Raw genomic sequence first — 12,426 nt, forward strand, 5'->3', positions numbered from 1 at the left:
TATTTTAATGTGGTTTTAAAACAATTAATGTCCATCCTTTTTTTGAGTAAATTGCTCTGCAGTTAAGTGCACTTGATGTGCGATTGAACTTTAACCTCATTCTGTGGCCTTTTCAATTGTTTTAATGCCACGCCCACATGAAAATACACAGAAGGACATAATATCCATTGTTGGACCACCATAGACAATGGGGAAATCCTCTTATTCAAGGTATCAACGTTATCTGCAGCATAATAAGCAGTAAAATCGCTCCACCCACACCAATTCGTTCTACGTTTATTATTTATTTATTTAAAAATTTCCGCCTAGTCTCCGCCACGTTGGCCTTTCTATTCTGCTCTCTCTTTGTGGTCCAACCTTTTTAGCCACTTTCGTTTTAATGTAATCAAATGAACGTGCCTCGCATTATGCTGTTGCCAATAAATTTCACGAGGCAAATAGATGAGGATTGGATACCGGTCCCCATGGCTGTTGGCTACTACTTTTGGGGGGTCCTTTTCACCCACGGGAACGTAACGCTCTGCATAGGGAAAAAATTTATCGAGTAGTGAGAATAAATAGTTTTGAAAATAGTTTATTATCTTAATTAAATTTTTCTATATATTTTCTTTTGTAGAAAATTTAAAAATAGTGTTTATCTATCTTAAATTAAAATTTTTTTTTTTTGATAAGCTCAACTTTGCTGTAATTTCTTTGTTTTAATAAATACAGGTTATATTATGTATTTATTTCATCGTAAACAATACCTAGAGTGTATAAAAAAAACCTAGAATAATTATATTTATTAATGCACAATGCAAAGTTATATAACTTTTTAAAATGTATAATTTCAAAAATATTTTTCTCAGTGAATATCCCCCGACTTAGAGAAAACTCCACGAACAATAACAATGAGCTGGCTTCGATTCTCAGTCGCTGTTGTGGAAACGCCTTTTTCTTTTGGGCAACGTGTAAAATTGAAAAATTCTCCCGAGTAGCCAGGGATAGGAAAAAAAAAAGAAACAACCGCAGAGTCCTTGAGAAGGTTGGGGAGTGGGGTGTTTGGTGGGTGGTAGGGAGTTCTGGTGTGGGGGTGACCGCCTCTCATATAATTGAAAGGGACAACACGTCGAGTCGAGGCTATTAGGTTCGCTGCCGCTTTCTGCGCCGTTGCTGCGCCCTTTATCATTGCTCTTGAGACTCGGCGGCTAATGGATTTCACTTCCACTGCCCCTAGATACAAAGATATATTGTATTTATGTATTTTTCCTTCGTTTTTCTTTTTTGTTATATTCATGTATTTATTTTCACTTACAGTCCAAGTACTCGAACAGAGCAGAGTAAACAATGCCAAACAACATTTCACTTCACATATCCGAAAAGCGGTTCAACGGTTTCCCCCTAACAACACCTCATAGCACTCCTAACTGTAGTGAACTGGCCCAGGGAAATATGCAAAATATCTGAGTGGGAAATATTTCTATTATTTATTTACTCACACCCTCCATTTGCATTCGTCTGTCCCTCACACTGGGAAGAGGGACTTTGGGGGGCGAAGGCACAATGAAGCGTGCGGAATGTGTTTAGAGGGAGTTTCCTTTTTTGTGATTTTTCCTCTTTTGTATATTTTTCATATTTTACACTTAGCCAGAGTCCAGAGACAGGATAAAGCTGTGTCCTTTTATCCCACTCAGAGCGCTATAGGCAATTCCATACGGCATGCAAAAACTTTTTGGGTTCAATTACCGTTTTGCATATTGTATCAGTTTATAGTATCAGAGGATTTTTAATATAAATATTAAAGAAACAAAATTTTGTTAACTTTATTAATTTTTAGCCAAGTAGTCGGATACGTAATTTTGATTGCTTACTATATATATTACATTTGGGCAGATCATTAGTTTAAAAATATTTTATTTTACATGTTTATAATATATTGACAAAATATTTTTAATTATACAATTTTATCCTTAAACTAATTTAAATATTTCACATACATTTTTTAATCCAAAAAAAAATATATTAACTTTTTTTAATCCTTTTCCAGCAGTTCTAACATCGTGATCCAAGAAGTCAAGCCTTGAGTTGCGGAAACTATTTTTGTCAGTTTATTTTAACTTAATTTCGGTTAAATTTAATATTATTCATAGTTGTAATTGAATGTATTTGAACTTATGCAAAAAACATAGTACATTTTTACAAATTTATTATTTGTTGTAAATAACATTACAATAACAATATTTATTACAAAAATATAAAACTATATTAATTATTAGGGTGCGCAGCACCTTGAAAACATATATGGACAATCCTTTGGACAAGCAAACTTACTATGAATAATACAAATTATTACAACTATAAAACAACTAATTGAGATCGTTTTCATAATGTGCTTTTATTTAAAGTTGTCAAACTAATGAGCCTGTGTGAAGACAATATAGATCCAAATAGAAAATATAAATCTAGGTTTTTGCTTTTTAACATGTTTTGCTAAGCCAATGCTAGTTGGTTACAAACTTATTAAGGTGAGAAATTGAAATGTTCGACTTTAATAAAGAACAGAAAAGCAATCAATTTGTATGTGGTGGGACATTTTCCAAACTCATATTTATATTCTTATTTATTTTTTTCGTATTTCATTGTGTATTAGTTTAAAAACTTTGCACTTAATTCTGACTATCTTAACTAGTTCTATAAAAAATTAGTATTACCGCATATGTTTGTTGAAAATACACAGAAGGTCATTTTACATCCATTATCCGCAGGATAACAAGCAATAATGTTCCATAATAAAAATATTTCATATTTGTTTTAAATATAACTAATATTTTATTAAATTTTCTAACTTTTTCCAAACAGTATTAACAACTTGGTCCAAGAGGACAAGCTTATAATTTTTCCTTTCAGTCGCAACAAAGTGTGCTACAAAAACGGAAATGCCCCGCTCACGCACACACTCAAAGAAAAAGATTGTGAAGAAAGAAAGAGTGTGAGTGTGGGGCAACATTGTAGAGCAGCTTCCGTTTTTGTGTTTAGAACTCTCAATTGAATCTTGATGCACGTGCCCTGGCACAGGGCCCAAATATAATTCCAAGGCGGATATGGCGATGGCATCGCATTCGGGGCATACCCGGTCCCAAAGGATACAGGGTACTCTCTCTGTCCTCTGCCATACGCATCCCAATTTATTGGGTGGAACGAGGGGGGCTGTGGAATGCCAAGAGGGCCAGCAGTGGGCCCAATGGGTTTTTCTTGTTCTTGTTTCATTCATAATAATTTTTATTATGGGTCATCGGCCATTTGTTTAACGCTATCCACATGCATAGAAAGGGTGTTCGGGTGGTTAAGTGGGTATGCCATCCCATAGCTATGGCCCGGGGGCTCAGGCCCATTTCATTCAGTCCATCTATTAGACCAAATGTATCTTGAGCCCGTTTTCCCTTTTTTTTGCGTTTCTCTTGCTCTTGCTGTTGCTCAATATTTTTTTTTATTCTTTGTTTTGCATATTTTCGTATTATTTGTTTTATTTATGGGTCCATGACTCTGATAAATGGCCGCAACTTCATCCTTCGTCCTTACCACCTATCAACGTGTTGATGTGATTTCTTTTCTCCACTGGTTACCCCTTGATGTTGGTCCATGATGGGTTGTTTAAGAGTTGCGGTGACTAAAAAACAACTGGAATAAAACAATTAACATTTTGAATATAAGTACAGGATACAAAAATGTCTAATTACTTTTAAGGAATGTATTATTATTATAATTATAACCAAACACAAGGTATTATACAAAAATTTCCAGGAAGCAGTACTTTTATAAAAAAAACAACTGGAATAAAACAATTAAGATTTTGAATATAAGTAAAGGATACAATAATGTCTAAATACTTTTAAGGAATTTATTATTATTATAAATATAAGTAAGATAATGAACCAAATTCAAGAGATTATACAAAAAATTCCAGGAAGCAGTACTTTTATATATCTTTTGTGTAAAAATTGTTTGTTAATATTAAACCCTAACTACAGGATACTATCAATTTGTTCCTTTTGATCTGCCTTTGTCCACATTTTATGCACGCTTTTTTCATTCTTAACAGCAAATTATTTAAATTTCTTATGCAGGCCCTCGTACAAAAAGTGGGAAATGGAATGGCACACGACAAAATGGAGGGTGGGGAATATGTGTAGGTCGGCGGTAGCAAATTGATAGATGTGCTGTCCGTCCATTTTGAGGACCCGAAAGTGGCAGCTGCTCGTTGTCTACACAAGAATTATGATGGCTAATAACAGGTCTAAGTGGTTACTCTACGGTGTTCCATCAAAAATCGCATACAGCTGCTAACCGAAAAATGCAATTGATTCGACAGTTGGTGATGTTTTTTTGCGGCTCGAGGATAAATCAAATATGAAAGTGCAGTGCACAAATAAGAGGGTCACATGATTTATCGTCCTCAAAGCTATGGTTCGCTGTTTACATTTTGGCGCGGATAACTTATGGTCAAACGCAATTAAATTGAGCTTGGTGCACCATCAGAGTCACTGGCTCCAGTTTATTCGATGTTTTTTTGTTGATTGTTCTGGGTGCAGATGTCAGGACATCCCCATCCCAGTACCCATGCCCTCGTTCCCGAAAACTCCTGCCCTTTTTGCATTCTGCCATGGCTCATCACGCTCGGCTACGTTTTCATTTTGGTTCAGTGTGCAGCGAAAAACTTTCCCTATGACAAAGTTTGTATCTGCGGATACTCCCATCCTAACATCCTTTCGCTGCGAGTGTTTTATTTAATTTCCAGCACGCGGCCATTCGCAATTGCAATTCAAATTCACATTGCAGCGGAATTTTCGAAGGGTGACGAGGGCAATGTAATTGGGCGGAGTGCGGGCGTGGATGGGTTTTTGGCTTACTAACTTCCCCTTCAATTTTTGGTCCATCAAAGCCACTGACGGAGCTGGAATTGAATAGCTATCCTGAATTTTTATATATATATTACTGTTATGTTGCTTATTATTATATTACTTAATGGATTGGTTGAGTTCAAATGATTGAAAATGGCAAAGAAGGGATGAAAGGGTTTACAAGTGTTATAATAACTCAACAGAAGAGTTTCATCAGAAGGTAACTAGAAACAAATAAAAGTTAAGGTTATTACATTACCTCAATAAATATTTTCTATAAATGTATCAATTTGGACTGTTAACAAACGCTTTTACTAAAAAGTGGCGCCCAACGTGGGTCTTAAGGGGGTCCCACGTTGGGCGCCATTTAATTCATTTCTCACACTGCGGAAGCATGCTGTTCATTCATTCAGTTAACTTTATAAATTACACATAACCGACACCTCAAAGAGTCCAAAGAAATTGTATAATTATGACTAAATTGAATATAGCAGGAGAAGGGAACCAACTGCTGTGAAGGACGTGCTCGTAATTATGTGTTTCCATTTAACCGGCTGTCTAACGTTTCGTTTGGCCAATTTGCATTTGTCTAGCTAAGCGACAGCGGGCAATTAAACTTGGCTGCGCCGCGAGGAGAAAATAAGGATGGGAAATTTACCCAGGAATATGGAAAAGCAGATTTAGCGAGAAAGTTGTCAGCGCTTTGAAGCATTCTCATTGTGTCTTTTCTTCTCCTGTGGCAATTCCACTGAATGTCCGCAGTCAGCCCACAATCTGTTTGTCTGTATAAACCTGATGATACTCCGCTTTTTCCACCCCCTTTCCCACCATGTACATTTTCCCCATCTGCAGTTTGTGCCCGTGTGTTGGCAAATATGCCCTGCGTCTGTTTGGTCTTGTTGCGCTTTAATTTATGCCATCCAGCAACAGTAGAAACAGCTCCTCTGGATGCACTCTACTGTTTTCCACCCGTTTTACCCTTTTTCCCCCCCGAAAACCCTCCGCAGTTTGTCTGTTTGGTGAAGCAAAACCTATTTTCTTTGCAGCTGATTGCATTTTATAGCATTGCAACCTGTCAGGCTAACAGCTTCAAACTCTCAACTCCTTTGGCCCAGGAATTTTCAGCAGCACAACATCACCCGCAGCATCCCCCTTTCTTTTTGGCCCAGCAGCCACCCATGCTCTATGAATTTTTTAGCACACCTCGCGTGCTGCGCTCAAGCTGAAAGAGCAAAAAACAGGGGCGTAGAGAGCAAGCGGAGAAGCAATAGAATAAATAAAAATTTATTTAGCGGAAAACCTACAGTTTCGGTACACTCGACTAAAAAGTAAATTAAACATTTGCAAATTAAAATTCAAGTCACATGGGAACTTTTGGTGATTAGAAAATAAAAAGTGTAGCAAATCCAGAATTATGATTAAAATATGAAGTTGGAAGTAATAAAAAACAGCTATGATACCTGTGCTATGAAATAATTCTACATGATAGAGTTTTTATTATCAAAATAAACGATATTTCAAATCATTGCTTAGAATCAAAACTTTTTTTCTGTGTACTTGCGCGTTCATTTTAATCGTGTATTTGTTTACCTAGCTTTGGTTGGCTTCAAATTTATTGGCGCCAATCACTTAACAATAAACGTAAATGTTTTTCCGCCTTTAGCCATAATTTGAATACAATTGTTGGCCTGCACCACCCCTTTTCCGAGCCATTTTCCCCTTTTGAGCCCCGCGGCCACTTTTCCTGACACCAATTTTTATTTCCATTTCCCTGCCACCCCCTAAATTCGCCCTCTTTGTGTGCCAAGTGCCGTTATGCGATTCAAGCTGCGTTTAATAGTTAATGCAAAGCTTTTAAGCACCCAACAGCAGTCAGCAACATGCTAAAAAAAATAGAAAAATAAATACGAAAAAATATAAAGAAAACGATTTCAAGAAACTCGAAAGTGGTGCAGGAAACTCAAAGCATTTCGTACCCTCTGAGTTTGATTGGAAAACGTTTAAGTAGACGACAAATAAGCTTATAATAAGGGATTTATTCAGATACTAGGAGATTTAAAAATATAAAAGGGGAATATAGTCTCAGTTAATAACAATAACCTTGCAAGTATTTAAATACCCCCCCATTGGGGGTCCTATTTTTAATTTTATAATACAAAATGCATGGTCATTTAAGCTTCTCAGCATTTAATTCAGTTGACTTCATTAAGAGTCCGAGTATAGTAATTAAGTTCTCTACATTTTTATCTCCGCTTGCTCCATTGTTTAACATGGAACATTTTAGAACACCTCTTCATAATGCCCATATACCCGCTTTTCTATTCACCTTTTAACGCTCAACTGGTTCCTACTGGTGGAATTAAATTTTCAGGATTTTCGTTTGCAGTCTGGGAGTGGGAAATTCTCGTACTTTTGCACTGCAACAAGGCGAAACAAGTGCGGCATGTAATTACATTAGCTTTTATTTCTATTATGCGCTCATAACGTATTTTTTATTAATGCAGCATTCCATTAAAGGAATTAATGGCGAACAAAAAAATAAGGGTAGTGAAAGCAGAGGCAGAGACGAGAAAATCGGATGGGTTGTGCGGGTGGGTAATTAAAAATGATCGGAAAGTTGAGCCAACATAATGATGTGCTTAGCGCAAGTCGAGAGCAGCTGCCCGGCTGCAAGTTCCGTGTCCATTGCCCAGTGAAAATAGTTTGCTCATTGGGCAGAAGCGATGGCGATGACCCAACAAGTTGTTGAGTGCTCAAGGACCTGTGCCAATATTTGGGTCAACAAGTTGGAACGCACTGCAGAACTTAATGCCGTATAGCTATAAAAAATAAGGTAAGAGTTAAACCACATGCCTTTTTATATCAGGTATAAACCAAAATATATTAAAGACAACAGAAGGATGGATGAACAAACGATTAAATTTTTTTAATTAATATAAATACCTTGAAATACTATAATTTATTCATAATAATTTAGGTATGAATTACAAAATATTAAAGACAACAGAAGGATGGATGAACAAACCATTAAGTTTTTAAACTTATACGGATAGCTTGAAATACTATAATTTTTAAAAAAAATATTTTAATGAAGATTAACATCATCCGCATCATATACTTAATTTAAAACCAAAACCTTTTTGAACAACCAAATAATAGTTTAAGGGAGAACAGAAAAACAACAGCATTTACATAATAATTGCATTTAATTTATTTTTCACACATAAAATATTGAAATCTAAAAATAAAGAAATGCAGCCAAGCCAGCAAAAAATCAAAGCTAAAAAAGCACAAAGGAATATTTTAGCGGAAACTGCAACGGACCAACTATTAATATACACACAAAAAAATCAATTTCATTTTATGGACAATATTCCCCGTTCCAAAGGATTTTTCATGAACTGTGCGAAGTTTATTAAAAAAATGATGATGGCTGTCCTCCCTTTTCGAATGTCGCCGGTTAGGCAGCCAATATTTTATTCATTTCAATTTGACACAAAGCAAAAAAAAAGCATACAAAAGGAAGTGTGAAAAGTGCGGTGATAGAATTTTTAGTTATTGTAAACGATCGTCCAAGTGTGAAAATGGTTTTCAGTTTGACTTTGAGTTTTATTAAAATTTTTTCTCTCCTCCACGTTTTGTTATTGTTATGGGGCCACAAAGTCGGCGAATGAACGGAAATTTGAGATTTTTACTAGAGAGTTGGGAAATAATTAAATAAACCGATTGAAGATGGAAATTGACTTAAAGAATTGAATAGTGAAGTGTTACGTTGCCTTTTTGGTTAGATCAGAGCTTTTTGCTTACTGACTTTATATCGTGAATAAGAGGAATCTCAAAAAATAAGGTTCTGCATAATATAGACAATTTTATTTTTTAAAAGTTGTAAATAAAAATATCCATTCTAAAATATGTTAAACAATTTAACTAAAATTCTCAAATTTAACTTTCTAAATATTTTTCTCTTTTTATACCCATTAATCGTAGAGTAAAAGGGTATACTAGATTTGTCGGAAAGTATGTAACAGGTAGAAAAAACCGTTCCCGACCCTATAAATTAAATATTTTCTTTATCAGAATAACTATTTGTCCGTCCGTATGAATGCTGAGTTCTTGGAAACTATAAAAGCTAGAAAGTTGAATTTGGCGTGCAGATTCTAGAGATTCTTGCGCAGCTCATGTTTATTTTAACAGGGTGTCACGCCCACTCGAACGCCCTCAAAAGCACATAACGCTAAAAATGCACATAGTGCCCACATTTATAATGATTTGTTTAAGGTAAAATAATTCTCCCGAAATTTGTTAAATTTGATATGCCATGAAATCACAAATTAATTTCTTGTAAAATCCTCTTGGCCCACGCACTTGTCCTAATCAACCCTACTGACTTAAGCTTATTGGCAGACAGAGATTGCTGAGAGGAGACGTTGCTGTAGTTGGCAGCTTGAAACTTGGCCCAAAGCAAGTTGGCCCGTCAAAAGTTTTTAGGCGGATCGTCAGTGCTATCGTCATTTTGCTTTGACTGCGCACATGATTTTTACACGCGCTCACACACACTCACACACACATACTCCTTCAGCCACACATATACACACACCGACTGACAGACACATGCAAACTTTGGGCCAAAAAACTTGCCGCAAAAAGTTTTTAAGTAAACGGAGAGGGGAAAGCCGCAAAGGGTACGAAAAAATTAAACTAAAAACCAAACTTTAACTTAATGAAAATGCAATATTTGCGTGGGCCGTGGGTGGTAAAAGTTTTTCCGCCTGCTGCCAATTTATGCACCAACGTAGGCCAAGTCAGGGAAATCAAAAAGGAATCAAGTTCCAGTGTTCAGTCCCTGATTTATTCCATACAAAATCAAAATCGGAAATAGCGTAAGATTTTCATAAAGTCGAAAAGAAAGTAAATACTCTTGATTATGGAGGAAAATGATGGCCGAACCAATGAACATAAAAAAGGCAGTGCACTTTTAGGCAAACGCAAACGGTCTTATACTCCAAAACTGGATTTGTTACCATTGAAAAGTTATTGCGATTTGAGCCAGTATGAAGTAGATCGAGTGCAATCGGCCTTAGAAGCTACTTCTAAATTGGGTGAACCTACCAAAAGAAAGAGGCATGTCCACAAGGATTTGCAAATTAAGAAGGGTTCCACAGCAATTAAAAAGGAACATTTAAAAGCTAAGCAAAAAATGGAAAAATCTGATAAAACCATTAGATTCACCAAAAAGAATGTACATATTCAAGAGGTATTAAAAAATAAAAAAGAAACTTCCAGAATAAGAAAACATGCTCTAAAACATATAATGAAAGATATTAAATCTGCTGAAAATATTACTAAGACACAAAAGAATTCACAACCTTGTAATATTAATCAAAAACATCTTCCCGAAGAAGAATGTGATGAGGAGTCACAGGAACCTGGAACCTCTCAAGAAGCCGTCGATAGAAAAAAGAACCGTCGTCTGCAAACTGCCTTAAAATTACTCGACTTTGTCGAAGGAAAACACGATGGCAGTGATAGCGATTGGGCGATGGATTCAATTTCACTATCACCTGAATGTTTGGATGCTCCCAGCGATGGTGGTAACAGAAGTACCCAACGGTTGCAGGCCCAGGAAGATCTGTCACCCAGGGATTATTTTGGCTTCTGCAGGGATTGCCGATCACGGTGCAGAAATTGTGGAAGACGTCCTTCGGCGGTAGCCATGGAAATAAATAGAAAAGATAGAAATTGAAAAACAAATTCAAAATTTTAAAAATTAAGGTGTTTTTAAAAAGGATGTACTTAAATTTTTGGAATGAAAAAGAATTTATGTTAAAGCTATAAGCTTAGCTCTATTGATAAATAAAACAAATTAAATAAAATGGTGAAATACTATTGTCAAAAAACTTTATAGGCTATTTTTATTTTAAAAACCATAAATATTTTCTAGGACAAAAATGCTTGCTACCAAAACAGTAAAAAGAACTTTTTAATTTTATAAAATGGTTCTTAAGTCGTAATCAATTTTTTCTTGGTTAGAAAAACAAGTATCTATATGTTAAGAAAATATTACAAGTTATATATAAATAAAATGGTATGTGTTGTATGATATTTTGAACAGAATATGTTTAGAAATCATTAAATGATTTTGAGCCCAATATTTTCATTGATTTTTACTTGCCTTACTAGCTTCACCATGAAAACCACAGTTTTATATTAAGAACCAAAAAGGTTTTTATTTCTCAATTACATTCTTCAGACAACCAAAAAGCTTTTCCACATTCGGCATGAATTTATATCCTTTTCACATTTTTTATGCGTCTCATAGTAATCAGTTTCTTATTTCATAAGTCTAGGGGGGAGATGAAAAAAAAGGGTGCCGAGATAATCCAAATCTCATTACGTGCAAGTCGTACTTAAGATTAAAAATAATTATTTCAATTTCTGTGCCAGGCCATCGTCACGTAGTCGCACAGGTGAGAGCGGGGAAAGCCCCGGGAAAACCGGGGAAAGCGGGAAAAAGAGGGCTGCGGGGAGCGAGAAAAAAGTGAAAATTCAATTAGAATGCGCCAACTTCATGTGAACAGGCAGCCAGGCGAGTCTAACTGTCTGGCTATGGAGTCGGCGTCCCTCTGTCTGTCTGCTCTCCGAAAATGCAATGCCGGCATGTTGTATTACAGGTGGATGTGGGTGGGGAAAACTGGACTGGGTTATGGGTTGGAAAATAGGGCGGAAAGGCGGGGGGCGTGGCAGGCGGTAAGGCGTAGAACCGCCACCATCGCGTAATCCTTTTGCCAGCCTGCTAGCAACCACAATAATTTGATTTTACTTTGCTTTAACTTCATGAAAAAGTTTCAAGTTTTTTTTCCCCCCCACATATATATACGTACACCTCTGCTGGTGCTTCTGATAAAGTTTTTAATTTTGCAGCTGAAACTCATTTAGCGCAACGAAAGTGCGAAACTGCGGCGGCATCAGAGGATGATACGTGTTTTAGAATCTACTGCATATTTAATGGGGGCCCTGGGCCCAAAAAAAACGGCATCTTAAAGCCTCGTTCTTACATAATTTTGGTATTATTTAAATTTTGACTACACTTTGGCCCGAGGCGTAATGAAAACGGAAAAATCAACTCAGTTGGAACTTTGGCCATACAAATTTCAGCAAGAAATTGCTACACGAACTGGAAAAATACACAATCTACAAAAATTCATCTTCATTATAATGCTGGTGATGTTGAAATGCATTTAATTAAGGTCGGGCCAGGCGGAGTTTTCAGCGGCATTAAGGGCAATATTCAAATTGAATAAAATTAAAGGATTGATGTTTTTCATTTCAAACAATTCAACTTATAACTGAATAATTTATATGAATAAATAGAGTTGCATTACATGATTTTATTCAGCCAGTCATGTAGTATAATATTCATTGATGGATCAATCAGTAACCTATATTTTAAAGTAATATTATTTAAGTTAATTAAATTTGTAAAACCTCTAAATCTTAAGCAAATAATATGATTTCCTTAACTAAATTTTCCTTCATCCATCTTGGTCTG

General features: G+C 35.9%; 1 long non-coding RNA gene across 1 annotated transcript; it reads right to left on the reverse strand.

The window, feature by feature from the left end:
• Positions 1-795: 795 nt before the first annotated feature.
• LOC139352896 (uncharacterized) lies at positions 796-1,724 on the reverse strand. The gene is made up of 3 exons (XR_011603953.1): positions 1,479-1,724; positions 1,295-1,416; positions 796-1,212 (listed from the first exon to the last, which is right to left on the reverse strand). It is a non-coding gene; the product is annotated as an uncharacterized lncRNA (long non-coding RNA).
• Positions 1,725-12,426: the final 10,702 nt, after the last annotated feature.

This window comes from Drosophila suzukii, chromosome 2L (genome assembly GCF_043229965.1).
Source record: "Drosophila suzukii chromosome 2L, CBGP_Dsuzu_IsoJpt1.0, whole genome shotgun sequence".
Lineage (NCBI taxonomy): Eukaryota > Metazoa > Arthropoda > Insecta > Diptera > Drosophilidae > Drosophila > Drosophila suzukii.